Source organism: Drosophila teissieri, chromosome 3L (genome assembly GCF_016746235.2).
Source record: "Drosophila teissieri strain GT53w chromosome 3L, Prin_Dtei_1.1, whole genome shotgun sequence".
In the NCBI taxonomy this organism is placed as follows: Eukaryota; Metazoa; Arthropoda; class Insecta; order Diptera; family Drosophilidae; genus Drosophila; species Drosophila teissieri.
Genome location: NC_053031.1, coordinates 21,938,971 through 21,956,416, shown reverse-complemented (window position 1 = coordinate 21,956,416; position 17,446 = coordinate 21,938,971). Strand labels below are relative to the sequence as shown.

At 35.8% G+C, this 17,446-nt stretch overlaps 1 pseudogene; it reads left to right on the top strand.

The window, feature by feature from the left end:
- Window positions 1–7,819: 7,819 nt before the first annotated feature.
- On the top strand, window positions 7,820–11,407 carry LOC122616915 (annotated as a pseudogene).
- The last annotated feature ends 6,039 nt before the right edge of the window (window positions 11,408–17,446 follow it).

The following is a 17,446-nucleotide window of genomic DNA, read 5'->3' as shown; positions in this document are numbered from 1 at the left end:
TGAATTAGATCAGGGATCAGTAACGAGAATGACTAAATTAACAAGGAGTCACGTTAATCCAACTAGATTTGAGCTAATGCGGGTATGTTTGGAAACTCAGACGCTTAGTCACACAGTTGCAGCGGCAATTAAAACTTGTAACCAAAACAAGCAATTGAATCGAAATAGTCCCGAAGTTGCCGTTTATACTGCTAAATTTGTCCAAAAAGTTAATGATTACTTTGATTGCCTGAATAGCAGAGTATTAACTGACAAAAACCCCATGAAATGCGCACTTCAAGTAAACAATACTGTTTGGCATAAACTGAAGGAAATGCAGGAATACCTAAGGAGCGTAAAATATCACGGTAATAATATATATTGTATTGATGGCTTGATTTAAACTACTGAAGCTATATTTGGACTCGTCAAAGATATATTTAAGGACCACACGGACCACTTTTTCTTTTTAACAAGTAGAGTTAACCAGGATCCCCTTGAAAATATATTTGCGTGCGTTCGAGCAAAAGGTGGTAACTGCAGAAATCCTTCAGTTAATGAATTTAATGTAATAATTGCCAAGCTTATATCCCGACACATTTTTCAATTTTCCCAAAACTCTAATTGCGAATCAGATGATGATGTGATGTTGCCAATAGAGTTCGATTCGATTATATATCAGCCTTGCATTGAAAAAAAAGAAATACAGCAGCAAGAATACTCTGTATCATTTTCTGAAATTGTAGAAGGCAATTAGAGGTACTTTGACCAAAATATAGATAATTTTTTGTGCAATGATATACCCATTGAATTAACTTCGAGTAGATATTTTGTTGGATATATTGCAAAGGAATCCAGTTGCGATAAATGCAGATCGGTAATTTTAAAAGAAACCGAGCATTTAACAGCTCCTTCACTACTCGACAGAATCGGACTTTGGAAAACTAAAGGCACCATCTGATCTATTTTTTAATATTTGTAAAATACACATTAAAGTTTTTGAAAATATTTTTAAAAATAATAAAAAACAAATGTGTATACAAAAATTTATTGTAGACCAATGCATTAAGTGCACAAATGATAGTAGTGATTTCTCATTATGGTTTAATGTAGAAAATGAATGTTATGAGCATAAAATAGATCTTTTAAAAAAACTTATAAAAGTTTTGCTTTTTAAGCATTGCAAGTGGACTGTTATTGCTAATAGACAAAAAAGTCAAGCTAAACTCAGCATTTTATCTCATAAGTGAAAAAAATATAAACATTCAAATAATTGACGACTTTAAAAATTAAATTATATAATTAAAAAAAGAGGCGATATATAATAAAAAGCAATAGTTAGAAAACTAGCTTAGTTGGGGAACATGGAAATGTTTTAATGTTCGGCCCGAAAATCGTCTTCTAGCACAAGCATGCACACATACACACTATCTCCTTTATTGTTTTTACTCACACAAGCAAGTCAATTCTATTTTTAGATTTTTACGCTCTAAATTTTTGGCGAGCGAAAAGAGAGCAATTTCGGCCGTCACCAAAAAAGTGGCTGCATAGTGCAAAACCAATGTATGGCCGTTACGCATCTTGTTATTCTAATGTCTTTGCTTTTACTCTACGAGTAACGGGTATAAAAATAATAATCTTATCTGAATCTTGAAAATTGGTCATTTTTATACTAGTATTTTCACTAAATAACTATAATAAATAATAAAAACATATACAAAGTAAATTTTAAAACAAAGAATTTAAAAAAAAAAGAAATTACATTTAAACAAGAGAGAACGCTATAGTCGAGTTCCCCGACTATCTGATACCCGTTACTCAGATGGTGAAAGTGCGCAGGAGAGTCTTCAACACTGACAGTTTTTGGCGGTTTGTGTGCGTTAGAGTGGGCGTGGCAAAAAGTTTTTTGACAAATCGATAGAAATTTACTAGACTTATATAAAAATGAAAAAATATCAAAACATTTTTCAAAAGTGTGGTCGTGGCAGCTTTGGGCGGTTTGTGGGCGTTAGAGTGGGCGTGGCAAAATGTTTTTTGGCAAATCGATAGAAATTTACAAGACAAATACAAAAACTAAAAAATATCAAAACCTTTTTCAAAAGTGTGGGCGTGGCAGTTTTAGGCGGTTTGTGGGCGTTAGAGTGGGCGTGGCAACATGAATCGACAAACTTGCGCTGCGTCTATGTCTCTGGAGTCTGCATGCTTAATCTGAACTTTCTAGCTTTTGTAGTTCCTGAGATCTCGACGTTCATACGGACGGACAGACGGACAGACAGACGGACGGACAGACGGACATGGCCAAATCGACTCGGCTATTGATCCTGATCAAGAATATATATACTTTATATGGTCGGAAACGCTTCCTTCTGCCTGTTACATACTTTTCAACGAATCTAGTATACCCTTTTACTCTACGAGTAACGGGTATAAAAATAAATATTTTATAAAAATAATTCATAAACTAAAATATTATTTATAAAATAAATAAAAATATGGAAACTGTTTATTGCCGCTGGCTCTAGAGCTCTCCGCTCTCTGGCTTTTGAACAAAATTTCGAAGAGCCTGGAGCCACTTGAAAAGCCACCACGAAAAAATGGTGTGCAAAAAAATCGTATGGCGTTACGCATCTTGTTATTCTAATGTCAATGTAGTACACAGGCCTATAGTAAATAAATTAACTGAAAGTGTTAAAAGTATTTGTAAACAAATTGTTTATTTTTGGACTCGCTACAATCGGGAAAAAACTTCCTTTCTTAAGTACCAATGTGAATGGCTGTATCAACAGAAAACCATTCTATTAAAATGAAACCATAATATATCTGAGAAAATTATGGAAAGTGATCATCGTGGCCGTCCAAAAGTAGACGCTGTTTAGCTGAACTAGCCAAAATAGATGAGTCCGCTATATCTGCGATACTTAATGAATTTGATTCATTTCCAAGTTATCAAAGTGTACTTCATTCAAAAAAAAATGAGATACCCTGAGAATCTTTTCGTTGATGATTCTTACGCTGAAGTGGAGTTACAGAGTTTATTAAATAACACAGCGTCAAGTGTATTGGAGCTTCAAGCTGAGGTAGTCGAAACACTCACTGATGATTGTGTTAAAAATCTTATATTAATTGGAAAATGGGGATTTGATGCAAGTACCGGTCATAGCGAACAAAATCAAAAGTTTTTCAGCCAAGGAGTTGATTAAAGTTGAAAATAAGGTGCTAATTCATCGATCTGCAGTAATACAGTATGCGTTAGTGTCAATTGCAGAGCTTTCGGGGGAAGCGGCGGAATTAAAGAATTAAAACAAGAGAGAACGCTATAGTCGAGTTCCCCGACTATCTGATACCCGTTACTCAGCTAGTGGAATGCGAAATAGAGTCTTCAGCACTGACAGTTTTTTGCGGTTTGTGGGCGCTAGAGTGGGCGTGGCAAAAAGTTTTTTGGCAAATCGATAGAAATTTATAAGACTAATACAAAAATGAAAAAATATCAAAACATTTTTCAAAAGTGTGGGCGTGGCAGTTTTGCGCGGTTTGTGGGCGTTAGAGTGGGCGTGGCAACATGAATCGACAAACTTGCGCTGCGTCTATGTCTCAGGAGTCAGTATGCTTAATCTCAACTTTCTACCTTTCGTAGTTCCTGAGATCTCGACGTTCATACGGACAGACAGACGGACATGGCCAGATCGACTCGGCTATTGATCCTGATCAAGAATATATATACTTTATATGGTCGGAAACGCTTCGTTCTGCCTGTTACATACTTTTCAACGAATCTAGTATACCCTTTTACTCTACGAGTAACGGGTATAAAAATGTAGACAATTTCTTCTAATTATGTCCGACCCATTTATAAGCGGGCACAGAAAGCTGGGAAAAAAGGATAAGTCATTGTTATTTAAGTCTGTATATACCTTACTAGAAAAGGGATAATAATTATTATCATATTGTTTATTATTATAAACTTAAATTAATAATAATTAAAATGATTTAACATTTCCTCAATTTTTTCTTATTTGTTTTTGGGTATGTTTATAATTGGAGTTTGGTGGTTCTGTGGGGGAGGTATGTATGTAACGCCAAATCATATTCTTGTTTTTACCGCATTTAAAAAATATTTTTTTATGGGGCCAACGACCACCTTATGTGGCCAAAACCCATTATTTAAAAGTGGTTAAACTATTTTTTTTTAAATTGGAATGTATTCAAAAAACATCAATCTATTATGTTTTGGACCACTTGAAATTTTAACAGACTGTTAAGTTAACACCTGTTTAGTCAGCTGTTTCGTTTTCGCTACCACACCAATAACCGATTTTTTGTTAATCCCTGAAAAATATTGCAAGTTTAAAGTGACAACATGTGTATAAACAATTATTAAATGTGTTACTTTCAACATGCAGTCCAATCTTTGTGGTTTGTAATATGTGTTTGTGATCGTCGATTGTTGAAACTAACTGTGTTGTCCCAATAATGTTCTGTAAGTTCTAACCCTAATAAAACACAAAATTTGTAGTGTATTATAATTTTTAAATAGAGCAACAAAGTGATACCGGCTCTCTCCACTTCTAAAACCTATTATATGTTGTAGAGTTATCAATTCTAAGTATATGCTCCACACTTTTGGGTCCAACCTCAAAGTGAAACACAGCGAATTGTTCGAGAAATGGAAAACAGAGACGACAAGTAATGCAAAAAAGAACAGCATTTTTAATTGTTTTAAAGCTTTAATTCGTGAATCTTCTTCTGAGCACGACGAAAAATGTCTAATAGGAAAAAGCAACATCCTATGCTGGAAAATTTCGGAGTTTTGGCGAAAATCCTAATGGAACTTAACGCAATTTAAACGAAAACATGCTGACTGGCTGAATTCGGAGACATCCGTTGTTATAACCTAACGGTCAAGAGCTGTTGGACGGCCTGCATTACCATATATGTAAAAAAAAACAAGAGAGAACGCTATAGTCGAGTTCCCCGACTATCTGATACCCGTTACTCAGCTAGTGGAAGTGCGAAGGAGAATCTTCAACACTGACAGTTTTTGTCGGTTTGAGGGCGTTAGAGTGGGCGTGGCAAAAAGTTTTTTGGCAAATCGATAGAATATTACAAGACTAATACAAAAATGAAAAAATATCAAAACATTTTTCAAAAGTGTGGGCGTGGCAGCTTTGGGCGGTTTGGGGGCGTTACAGTGGGCGTGGCAAATAGTTTTTTGGCAAATCGTTAGAAATTTACAAGACTAATACAAAAATGAAAAAATATCGAAACATTTTTCAAAAGTGTGGGCGTGGCAGCTTTGGGCGGTTTGGGGGCGTTAGAGTGGGCGTGGCAAAAAGTTTTTTGGCAAATCGTTAGAAATTTACAACACTAATACAAAAATGAAAAAATATCAAAACAATTTTCAAAAGTGTGGACGTGGCAGTTTTGGGCGGTTTGTGGGCGTTAGAGTGGGCGTGGCAACATGAATCGACAAACTTGCGCTGCGTCTATGTCCCTGGAGTCCGTATGTTTAATCTCAACTTTCTAGCTTTCGTAGTTCCTGAGATCTCGACGTTCATACGGACAGACGGACAGACGGACGGACAGACGGACGGACAGACGGACATGGCCAGATCGACTCGGCTATTGATCCTGATCAAGAATATATATACTTTATATGGTCGGAAACGCTTCCTTCTGCCTGTTACATACTTTTCAACGAATCTAGTATACCCTTTTACTCTACGAGTAACGGGTATAATAACTCAAAGAAAGGAAGTTGCAGATCTGGTAGCAAAAAGGTCAGGAAATGTAGAATTCCTTATTCAAGTAGCAAGTGCTGCTGCTCGAAAGAAGGCGCAGCCTGGCTTTGTTGTTGGCAAACAAAGCTAAAGCTATACGCGATTTTTTAAGACGGCCAGCGGCCAACACAACAAAAGTGTCTGCTAATGACCAGGGTCTGAAAAAACAGCAATATTGTGCAATTAGGGACCAAACAAAAAACAATTTTTTCCCCTCAAATAGAGAGGTAGCTAGTTGAAAAAATGATTCCCGACCGAGAGACATAAAAGTATCTGAAACAAAGGCCGAGGTACCTCCAATACTATCATCAGTTAACCTGAAAAGGAGAGTAAAAAAAGTCTTTGCCTACCGGTTGAAGTAACAGGATTACTATCTTGTGATTTTAAGAGCACCGACGACGACGACCTTACTGAAAATTTATTAGGATATTCCTGGAATATGGTGCTGGAAAACGAAGGCGATGAACAATAGGTGTGAAACATAAATATATTTATTACAATAAAATTCTAGATCCTTAAATTTCAGGTTTTTTGGGAAACATTAGATTTAAAAACATATTTATGCTATTTTTTAAGAAAAAAAGCTGTGAGGCATGAAGTAAAACTTCGATATTTATTAAAAACAAGGTAAGCAACTCCCATTTTTACTTTATTGGTTTATTTTAAGATTATATGTTTAATTTTGTAGGTAAACCAATTTTTTGTACACTGAATAAAAATTGTGTTGTTATTTTTTGTTTGAAGGCAGGACCACGCCAATTTTTCCTCAAAAATAATAATATTTATACCCGTTACTCGTTGAGTAAAAGGGTATACTAGATTCGTTGAAAAGTATGTAACAGGCAGAAGGAAGCGTTTCCGACCATATAAAGTATATATATTCTTGATCAGGATCAGTAGCCGAGTCGATTTGGCCATGTCCGTCTGTCTGTCTGTCTGTCCGTCTGTCTGTCCGTCCGTATGAACGTCGAGATCTCAGGAACTACAAAAGGTAGAAAGTTGAGACTAAGCATAAAGACTCCAGAGACATAGACGCAGCGCAAGTTTGTTGATTCATGTTGCCACGCCCACAAACCGCCTAAAACTGCCACGCCCACACTTTTAAAATAATGTTTTGATATTTTTTCATTTTTTTATTAGTCTTGTAAATTTCTATCGATTTGCCAAAAAACTTTTTGCCACGCCCACTCTAACGCCGACAAACCGCACAAATCTGTCACGCCCACACTTTTGAAAAATGTTTTGATTTTTTTTTATTTTTGTATTAGTCTTCTAAATTTCTATCGATTTGCTAAAAACTTTTTGCCACGCCCACAAACCGCCAAAAACTGTCAGTGCTGAAGACTCTCCTTCGCACTTACACTAGCTGAGTAACGGGTATCAGATAGTCGGGGAACTCGACTATAGCGTTCTCTCTTGTTTTATGATGAATATGTTGCTTTGTTCTCGAGTTATTAATTAATGCCACAAAAAGTTGACCCCATTGTGCATTGTACTATGGGGAGAACGAACACCTTAAGCGGAAAAGGCCCATTTTTTAAAAGTCGTTAAAATTTTTTTTTGTAAATTGAAATGTATTCAAAAAACATCAATCTATCATGTTACGTACTTGAAATTTTAAAAGAGGGCGCCACTGTTTAGTTAACAGCTGTTTAATCAGCTGTTTCGTTTGCGCTACCACACCGACAACCGCATTTTTGTTAATCGCTGAAAAATCGTGCAAGTTTGATGTGACAAAAAGTGCATAAACAATTATCAAAATTGTTACTTATAACATGCAATCCAATCCTTGTAATATGTGTTTGTGATCATCGAATGTTAAAAATTAACTGTGGTGTCCCAATAATCTTCTGTAAGTTCTAACCCTATTAAAACACAGTTTTTGTAGTGTATTCTAATTTTTAAATAGAGCAACAAAGTGAGTCCGGCTCTCTCCGTTTCTAAAACCTACGAGGGTCGTTTGATAAGTCCGTGACTTTTTGTATTTGCCGCGCACCTGCTCTAAATACAACACTGCTCCTGTCAGCAGTTATCGATTTGTTGCTGACTGTAAAATTTTGAGAAAGCTGCGTTTTTTGGTTTGCGTTTTATAGGCATTGAAAGCAGACGATCTCGTGAATTTTAACGAAAATGGAAAAAAGTGAATTTCGTGTGCTAATTAAGCATTATTTTTTGCGTAAAAAATCCATCACCGAAACCAAGGAAAGACTTGATAAATATTATGGGGACTCTGCACCATCAATTTCAATGGTTAAGAAATGGTTTACTGAGTTCCGTTGTGGTCGTACCAGTACAAGTGATGCCGAACGTTCAGGAAAAAGAGGTCGTCATGCCAGAAATCGTCGACAAAATCCATGGAATGATATTGGATGATCGAAGAATGAAAGTGCGTGAGGTAGCTGAGGCTGTAGGCATCTCAACTGAACGGGTACATCACATTTTACATGAATATTTGGACATGAAAAAGCTTTCCGCGCGATGGGTGCCGCGATTGCTCACACACGACCATAAGCGCAACCGTGTGACCATTTCAAAGGAGTGTTTGGCGATGTTCAACCGCAATCCAAACGAATTTTTGCGCCGTTTCGTTACCGTAGACGAAACATGGATCCACCACACCACACCAGAGACCAAAGAACAATCAAGACAGTGGGTTTCTCCGGGTGAACGTGCACCAAAGAAGGCCAAGGTGGGTCTGTCGGCCAACAAGGTCATGGCCACAGTTTTTTGGGATGCACAAGGTATCATTCACATCGATTACCTTGAAAAGGGTAAAACGATCACCGGCGAATATTATTCAGAGCTTTTGGACAGATTCGATATTGATTTGAAGCAGAAACGACCGCATTTGGCGAAAAAAAAAGTGCTGTTCCATCAGGACAATGCACGGGTGCACACGTGTGTAGTCAGCATGGCAAAATTTCATAAATTGGGCTACGAACTGCTACCCCATCCAGCATATTCACCAGATTTGGCCCCCTGTGACTATTTTTTGTTTCCAAACATGAAGAAATGGCTCGGCGGTAAGAGATTCGGGTCAAATGAAGAGGTCATCACAGAAACAAACGACTATTTTGAGGGCCTTGAGAAAACCTATTATTTGGAAGGAATAAAAAAATTGGAAAAACGCTGGACTAAATGTATAGAGCTAAAAGGAGATTATGTTGAGAAATAAAACGCTTCTTTGACGAAAAAAATATATTTTATTCAAAAAGTCACGGACTTATCAAACGACCCTCGTATTATATGTTGTAGAGTTATCAATTCTTAGTATATGCTATTAGTATAAATGCACACTTTTGGACACTTTCTCTAAAATTTAACTTTTAAGGGTCTAACCTCAAAGTAAAAAACTGCAAATTGTTCGAGAAATCGAAAAAAAGACGACGAGTAATGCAAAAAATAACGCCATTTTTAATTGTTCTAAAGCTTTACTTCGTGGATGACATTGAACGCTAAGTGTGAAACATAAATATATTTATTACAATATAATTCTAGTTCCGTAAATTTTAGGTTTTTTGTGAAACATTAGTTTTACAAACATATTTATGCTATTTTTAAGAAAAACACTGTGAAGCAAGAAGAAAAACTTCGATATTTTTTAAAGACAAGATAAGCAACCCCCAATTGTTACTTTTTTGGTTTATTTTAAGATTATATGTTTAATTTTTTAGGTAAACAAATTTGTTTGTACTCTGAATAAAAATTGTGTTGTTTTTTTTTGTTTAAAGGCAGGACCACGCCAATTTTTCCTCAAAAATATTACTATTTTTATGATGAACATAAATCAAAAAAAGAACTTGAATATGTTGCTTCATTCTTGAGTTATTAATTAATGCCACAAAAAGTTGGCCCCATTGTGCATTGGTTATGAATTTATCAGTCTTCTATCATGTATGGTCATGTTATATTTAATTTCATAAAATGCTGCATACATCTACGGGCGGAAGAAAATTTGGTTCCATACAAGCAGAAACACTGTGCGCTGGCATGCTTATTCTTGTGCAATATCCCTTTTATGATATAAGGATTCTTCACTTAATAAATATTAATAACAAACATTAAAAAAAATATATATATCCCTTTCATCAATTTCTCTCAAGTCATTTGAGTAATTTACTTCTTTAGAAGTGTTTAGGGTGTTGTATATGAAGCAGAGAACTGCAACGAGTATGATTAAGTATGAACAAATACTCTGTCCAAAAAGAGAATCAAATCGGTACCAATCAACACGACCAACTTGTCCATTCAATATAAGTATGCCCAGCGACAAGCTGATTTGATTTAGAGCGAACTGTGCACGAAGTCCGGTATGGGCTACTTCGGTTGCAATCAAAGCGGATCGGCTAAAGTCGTACGACGTTCCATTGCATTGAACGTCTTGATTGATTTGTTTTGATTTGGTTTGATTGAAATCATTTGAGGTATACTCGAGTAAAAATGTATGAACTGTAGGTATGAAGCGCAAACTTAACGATTCTCATAATAAGAAAGTAACTTCAGGAATATATTTATATATATTTTATATTTATTAATCGACTATTTATTGACACATTTTTATACTCGTTACTCTTAGAGTAAAAGGGTATACTAGATTCGTTGAAAAGTATGTAACAGGCAGAAGGAAGCATTTCCGACCATATAAAGTATATATATAAAAATTGTGAACAAGTTTCACCAATGATTATAACTCCAGAACGCATGAGCCGATTTCAACGGTTTTGCATTCGTTGGAAAGGTCTCGGGCTCCGTTAGGACAAGAGCAAAGAAAATTCTGGGAAAAGTCAAAAGAAAAGCGGGATTGCAGCGCCATTTCTAAAACATAGGATGTCATCCTTCTCTGCTCATTTCGTTTTATAATATTTAATTCATGAGACAAACTTTATTTGGTTCATAAATAAATTGTAACAGCAGGCATTTGTTTTTGAGGTGGTAAGTTGAACTGTGTTAATTATTATGTGTATCGTGCATTTGAGGTTAAACTCACCACTTCCACCTTCTTCGACTTCCTCATCCTCCTTCTTCTTCATCAATTAGAAGATACACGAGCCGAACGCAATAAAGCAAGAAGACTAAAGCATCAAAAGAAGGAGGAGGAGGAAGACGAAGAAGGAAGAAGAAAAAGGTAGTGGAAGAAGAAAGAGGATGAAGAAGAAAAAAAGGATGGAAAAGAAGAAGAAAGAGGAGGAAGATGAAGAAGGAGGAGGATTAAGAAGATGGAGGAGGAAGAAGGAGAAGGATTAAGAAGATGGTGGAGGAAGAAGGAGAATGAAGATGAAGAAGAAATAAGGAGCATGAAGAAGAAGGAGGAGGAAGAAGAAGGAAGAGGTCTAAGACGAAGGAGGAGGAGGAAGACGAAGAGGGATAAAACGGTGAATTTAACCCCAAATGCACGATCAACATCATTTACACAGTTCAACTTACCACTTTATTGAAACTAAAATTTCATTGATTTAGGCTGCAGCGCCATTTCTGAAATATAGGATGTCATTTTTCTCTGCTCAGTTAGTTCTAGAGTGCTATTCTCTTTCATTCAATTTTGTGCTTTTGGAAATCAAATTGGATATTTTATTTGGAAACCGTATTCCATATTAGTATTTTTCATCATATATTAATAGTGTTTTTAAATTCCATTTTTTTTAGATTCGTAATAAACCGGATTTGCTAAACACGTGCTTTATTGAATTCTACGGTATGTGTTGTTGTTAGTGCGGTGTTTTATTTCTTCGCGGGCCAGGCGAACTTTGTTTCGCCCCTAATTGTTCTTTTATATAGTTCTAGAGTACTATTCTATTTCATTCAATTTTGTGCTTTTGGAAATCAAATTGGATATTTTATTTAGAAATCGTATAATCGTATAATATAAATTCAATATGCATTCATTTTATCACAAGAAGACATTTTAATTTTTTGATAATGCATTCATTACAGGTCGTGACATTCAAAAAAAAGTTGTGCGATGAACTATTATTCGTACAGATTCATGATTCGCCCACAAGAAGACAATTTCATTTTGAGATGTGGCAAACTTTTCAATCAATACGCTCTTGACATGTACGCAAAAATAGAAACAGAACGTCTGAATTACCTTCGATTCAATCAAGCAAATTTACGATCGGAAGAATATATACATTTGCGAGATGCAATAGTGAATGATGGTAATGCAAATGATATCGGACGTTTAACAATATTACCATCCACATATGTCGGCAGTCCGCATCACATGCATGAATACACGCCAGATGCAATGTCATACGTTCGCAAATATGGTCGAACAGACCTTTTTATAACATTTACATGCAATCCACAGTGGGCGGACATAAATGATAATTTATTTGTTGGTCAAAAACCAATTGATCGGCACGATATAACTGCGCGTGTATTTCGACAGAAATTAAAGGCATTGATAGATTTGATTGTCAAATTTAAAATATTTGGAGACGTGCGTTGCTGAATGTATTCGATTGAATGGCAGAAACGAGGGCTACCGCACGCACACATATTGATATGGTTGATTCAAAAAGTTACACCAAATGACACCATTACACCATTTTATCAGCCGAAATTCCAGATCAAAACAGCGATCCACAATTATTTCAAGTTGTTACGAAAAACATGATTCACGGCCCATACGGTGAACTAAATTTCAATTCGCCATGCATGATCGATGAAAAATGCTCAAAGAGGTATCCAAGAGCATTGATTTCCGAAACAATAACCGGCAATGACGGATACCCATCGTATCGACGTCGGTCACCAGACGATTTTGGCCATACAACAACAATTAGAGTTCATAATCATGACACTATCATTGATAATCGTTGGGTAGTGCCATATTCACCGCTATTATAAAAAATATTTGCAAATATTTATATATGCAAATATGTCAGCAAGGGAAGCGAAATGGCTGTTTTTGGAGTAACTGGTGACAATAGATATGATGAAATTTCACAATATCAAATGGAACGTTACATAAGCACTAATGAAGCTCTTTGGAGAATTTATTCATTTCCAATGCATGAGCGCTATCCTGCTGTGGTTCATTTGGCTGTTCATTTGGAAAATGGACAACGTGTTTATTTTACTAATTCAAATGTGGAGCAGAGAGCGGCACAGCCACCAGCAAACACATTAACTGCATTCTTCCAATTGTGTGAAAGTGATGAATTTGCAGGAACATTGCTGTATTCGGACGTACCACACTACGAGCCCCAACCACTATTAATTCGAACAGCATGTGATTTTTTCAGTGTGCAATGTTCAACACACGATAGTTTCGATACTATTACAGATAGCGTATGTCAATGTATTTTTTCTTAAAGAGAATTTTGTTCTCTTTACGATGATATGATTGTATTTACAACAACAACAAAAATATAAGTACTTTATTCAAAACGTAGACTTAAGAGATAAGAAAAAATTGACCACTATTAATTCGAACGCTGCGCAAGCTTACCGTTATCTCAAAAGAAGAACAAAACAAAAGCAACCAATCTAACGGAATCACTATCTAGTTAAAATCTGCAAATAATAACACAATGCAGAATGCAAAAAAATTTAAATTACTGCAGATCAGTCAAAGTTTAGCAACGATGGCACGTGGTAAACCTATTTGCACCGAAATCAGAATATTGATTAGGGATTATTATAAATCTGGGAAGACAATCACAGATATAAGCAAACAACTTAACTTGTCTAAGTCGTCGGTCCATGGGGTTATTCAATTGTTCAAGAAAACTGGGAACATTGAAAGTAATATCGCAAAAAGAGGCCGAACATCAGCATACCCGTACAAAAGGAACTGGCCAAAATTGTCAAGTCTGATCGTCGCCAATCTTTAAGAAATTTGGCTTCAGAGTGGTCGCAGAAAATTGGAAAAACTGTGAAACGAAAATGGACGCGACAGCAGTTAAAAAATATTGGATATGGATTCTATAAAGTATGTTTTATTATACTTTTTATATCATAACCAATAACTTATCTGACTCGTAGGCCAAGGAAAAACCCTTGCTTACGCTCGTGAAAGGATGTCTTGGACTCAAAGACAATGGGACACCATCATATTTTGCGATGAAGCTAAATTTGATGTAAGTGTCGGCGATACAAGAAAACGAGTAATCCGTACAAAGGGAGAAGCATATCATAAAGACTGCCTTAAAAGGACAGTAAAGTTTCCTGCAAGCCTTATGGTATGGGGATGTATGTCTGCCAAAGGGTTAGGAAAACTACATTTTATTGAAGGAACGGTTAACGCTGCAAAATATATTAATATTTTGGAAGATAGTTTGCTGCCATCAATACCAAAACTGGCAGACTGTGGTGAATTCACCTTTCAGCAGGACGGAGCATCATCGCACACAGCCAAAACAACAAAAAATTGGCTTCAATATAAACAAATGGAGGTTTTAGATTGGCCAGCAAATAGTCCTGATCTAAGCCCCATTGAAAATATTTGGTGGCTAATGAAAAGAAAGCTTCGCAATGAGCCACAAAGGAACATTTCTGACCTTAAAATAAAATTGCAAGAGATGTGGGACTCGATTTCTCGAGAACATTGCCAAAATTTGTTGAAATCAATGCCAAAACGTATTAAATGTGTAATACAGGCCAAAGGTGACGTTACACAATTTTAATTTATATTAATTTGTTATATTAAGCAGCGTTCGAATTAATAGTGGTCAATTTTTTCTTATCTCTTAAGTCTACGTTTTGAATAAAGTACTCATATTTTTGTTGTTGTTGTAAATACAAGAAATATTTTTTTATCATCGTAAAGAGAACAAAATTCTCTTTAAGAAAAAATACATTGACATACGCTATCTGTAATAGTATCGAAACTATCGTGTGTTGAACATTGCACACTGCAAAAATCACATGCTGTTCGAATTAATAGTGGTTGGGGCTCGTATTTCATTTGGACTGCAAAAAAATGGCAACGACGTAAAAGAGGAGCCCCAGTTGATGGTCATCCAGGCGTTTTATATGAAGATACTATGGGACGCAGAGTGCTTTTATTTGCGACTGTCGTTGTAGGACCACGCTCATTTCAACATTTGCGAACAGTTAATGGTCATTTATGTCAGACATATCGCGAAGCATGTGAACACTTACATTTGTGGGAAAATGATGCACATTGGGATTTGACACTTTATTGTACACGATGCATCGACTTCTTCTCCACATCAAATACGTATGCTATATGCCATAATATTATCGACATGCTTTCCATCGAATCCCCTTGATTTGTGGAATAAATATAAAGGTTTAATGGCCGAAGACTTTTTAAATCGAATGCGTCATCACACCCGAAATCACGATTTGCTGATCTCATTGGAAATGTATAACGAGGCATAGATATCGATTGAAGATATGTGCCTTGCTATGGCAAATAAAGCATTAGGTCAATTAGGTATGCCTTCACCGAATCGTCCAATGCATGATTTGTTTGATCGAGAATTGCAACGTGAACAACAGTACAATATCAATAAATTGCAAACATTTGTGAATTGGAATTTACCCAAATTGAACGACCAACAAAAACATGTTTACGATACCATTATACAAGCAGTACAAAATGATGTTGGTGGATTGTATTTTTTGGATATCATTTTTGGTATCATTGATTTTGGCAGCCATTCGGTTACAACAAAAAATTGCATTGGCACTTGCTTCGTTTAGGAATTGCTGCTACTTTATTGGACGGTGGACGAACAGCACACTCAGCATTAAAATTGCCGTTAAATGTGCAGGTTTGTTTGTATTCATTGATTGATCTATTTAAAATACATTAGTGCTAATTACTATATTATTTTTGAACGTACAGGTGATTGACAATCCCACATGCAACATATCAAGACATTCTGCAATGGCAAAAGTTTTGCAGCAAGCAGCAATTATTCTATTGGATGAATGTACAATCACCCATAAAAAATCTCTGGAAGCATTAAACACAACAATGCAAGATCTACGTCGCAATCAACAAATTTTTGGTGGTGCACTAATATTTTTGTCAGGAGATTTCCGACAAACATTGCCCGTCATTGTGGCGATATGTCCAAAAATTGACATTGAACATAAACATGCGTGTTCAATTGCACAATGATTAATCTGCAGAACGGTTTTCGAAGCAATTATTAGAAATCGGAAGTGGCAAAGTTCCAAATACAAATGGCTTGATCACTTTGCCAAACAATTTTTGTACAATTCTACAATCTAAAGGCGAATTAATAGAAAGCGTTTTACCAAATATAATTCAAAATCACAGAAATCACGATTGGTTAACAGAACGAGCAATATTGTCACCAAAAAATGTACATGTCAATGAAATCAATTTTCACATTCAAGAAAAATGGCCAGGCGCACTGACATCATATAAATCTTTTGATAGCGCAATGAATGAAGATGATGCAGTGAAATATCCAGTTGAATTTTTAAATTCCCTAGAACCGCCTGGTATGCCACAGCATTTTTTGAACTTAAAAATCGGCTCATCAATTATTTTACTACGGAATTTAAATGCACCAAAATTGTGCTATGGCACAAGATTGGTTGTAAAAAAATGTATGCCGAATTTAATTAAGGCCACGATATTGATTGGAAAAGCGAAAGGAGAAATGGTGCTCATACCGCGTATTCCGTTGATACCAACAGACATTCCGTTTGAATTTAAGCGACTGCAATTCCCAGTGCGTCTATCATTTGCCATGTCCATCAATAAGGCACAAGGACAAACGCTTCAAGTATGCGGGTTGAATTTGGAAGAGCCAAAAACCGTCAAGCCAACACTTCTGAAAAATGTTTTGATATTTTTGCATAGTTTTATTAGTGTTGAAAATATCTTTAGTGTTAAATCTCGCTCTTAGCTTCTCTCTCTTAGGGCGCTTTTCCACGTTTTTTACAAGTGCATGGCAGGTGAATGTTAAAGAGAGAGGGACGTTTCTGTTGACACTTTGAAAATAGAAATCGATGCGCACTCTTTATAAAGAGAGAAGATCGGTTTGTTCAAAAACATAATATTATCAATATAATGAATATGTGACATTTTTCCCTTCTGACCTTTTATTTATCTTCCTTTACTACAGTAAAATATATGTCTAAACTATTTGGTAGGATAAGAGTAGAATTCTAGAAGCTTGTAGTTTGTTTTTTTTATGAGCTGGCAGGCGCTACAATCATAAAGCCTTTAATCAGTTGTTATGGTTATTTGGCTATTCTCACGTACTCTTCAATAATTCAATATATATTGATCTAGTGCTGGATAGAATATAAAGTTAATAAGAGCATTGCTCTTAGAAAATGTAAAATCTAAGTGGAAGAACTCGACATTAGCTTACGGTGCTTTCCCGCGCTTCTCTTAAAAAAGTAAATAGTAAAAGAAAATAAAGAATAAGGGATTCAGTCAAAGACTAAATTTTGGTATTACATCTTCTAAGAGCCGAGTGCGATTTTTAATTGATTTTTCCAGTTAAGCTCCATTTTTAAGGTTAAGATTAAATTTTTTAATAAAAAAGTAGCACACATTAACGTAAAATTATATTTTTAAATTACAACGCGGTCGTAAGTGCTGTTGCGATTGACGTCGCTGCCGTTTGGCCCGCTGCTGTGTCGTCGCTGCGCTCATTGCTAAGTATCAAATTTGTAGTTGATTTTTCTTTTCTACGCTTTTCTACCCATATTAATATAAGAACTGA